Source organism: Microtus ochrogaster, chromosome 5 (assembly GCF_000317375.1).
Source record: "Microtus ochrogaster isolate Prairie Vole_2 chromosome 5, MicOch1.0, whole genome shotgun sequence".
In the NCBI taxonomy this organism is placed as follows: domain Eukaryota; kingdom Metazoa; phylum Chordata; class Mammalia; order Rodentia; family Cricetidae; genus Microtus; species Microtus ochrogaster.
The window spans coordinates 38,509,829-38,510,828 of NC_022012.1; the positions used below are offsets into that span (position 1 = coordinate 38,509,829).

A 1,000-nucleotide genomic window follows, 5' to 3' on the forward strand; every position below is an offset into this window, starting at 1 on the left:
TGGGGGCGGGCGGAGGTTTCCGAGGAGGAAGGAGCCGCCGCCATTTTGGGAGCTTCGAGTCAACAATAAAGGACTGAGGGTGCGGAGCGGGAGTGGCCTCGGCGGTAGGACTCGGGCCCGAGCCGCGGGGCGTGGGGGGTGAGGCGGCGTGGTCGGGGTCGGCAGGGCCATGAAGGTCGTGGGGGAGCCCCCTCGGGCTGGCGTCGGGGCGCGCTTGGGGCGGAGGCCCAGGCCCAGGCCCGGCTGGGGGGTGGGGGGAGGACGGGCGGGCGGCCGCTGAGTGGAGCGGGGGAGGCTGAGAGGAGTGGAACCGAGGAATGCGGTGCGCGGCGGGGTCTGGAGGAGGAGCGGCGGAGTGCTCGGGGCGAGCCGAGTGGCAGCCGGGAGCGGGGACGGCATGGCGGCCGGGACTCGGCTGCCCTGTGCGGGGCGGCCGGGCTGTGCGGTCCGGAGCCGGGGCCAGGAGAGGACCCGCAGCTGCTCGGGTGCAAGTAGGCCTTGCAGGTCGCGGGGTACCGTGGGCTTGGGGGAGACTCCGGCTCAGAGGAAAGGAGAGGCTTTCCAATTTGGGGGTTCTCTCCCGGGCTTTCCTGGGGGAGTCCCTATTGTTTCCTACTCGCGGAGCTGTTGCGGCTCTTGTGGCGCAGCTAGGATTGCAGGGCAGCAAACCCTTTAGCGTTTGGATCCGAGGGAGCTGGGTCTGAAGGGAGCGTGGTTGGGGGAGGGGGCGAGGGATCAGTGCCCTACGGTTACCGGACTCCAGTCCTTGGCTTGGCTCTTGCCTTTTCCACAGCCCCTTTTCCTTCAGAATAACCCCACTCTAACTTCCTGCTGAGGCTTAGAGAAATTGCGCTGCATTTGCAAACAAAAGCCCTTGTTGGAGCTGGTGGTACCGTCTTGGGTGTGAAACTGTCAATTGCTAACCGCGGTCTGGGAAGTGCTGTAATTAACTCCGCCGGGGGCTCCTCCCAACTAAGTCTACGTTCCTTCGTAGGGTTGT

The 1,000-nt window shown here is 66.2% G+C and overlaps 1 protein-coding gene across 5 annotated transcripts in view; it reads left to right on the forward strand.

The window, feature by feature from the left end:
* Ddx6 (DEAD-box helicase 6) overlaps positions 1-1,000 on the forward strand; it is a 42,044-nt gene that overhangs the window by 670 nt on the left and 40,374 nt on the right. The window contains exon 1 of one of the 5 annotated variants that reach the window (XM_005347196.2): positions 22-104. The exons of 2 other annotated variants lie outside the window; for them this stretch is intronic. The gene's annotated coding sequence lies outside the window, so the exon portion shown is untranslated. Of the gene's footprint in view, positions 1-21; positions 105-367; positions 492-1,000 lie in introns of those variants that run through there. 2 more of the 5 variants (XM_013346259.2, XM_013346260.2) reach the window with 2 other exon arrangements.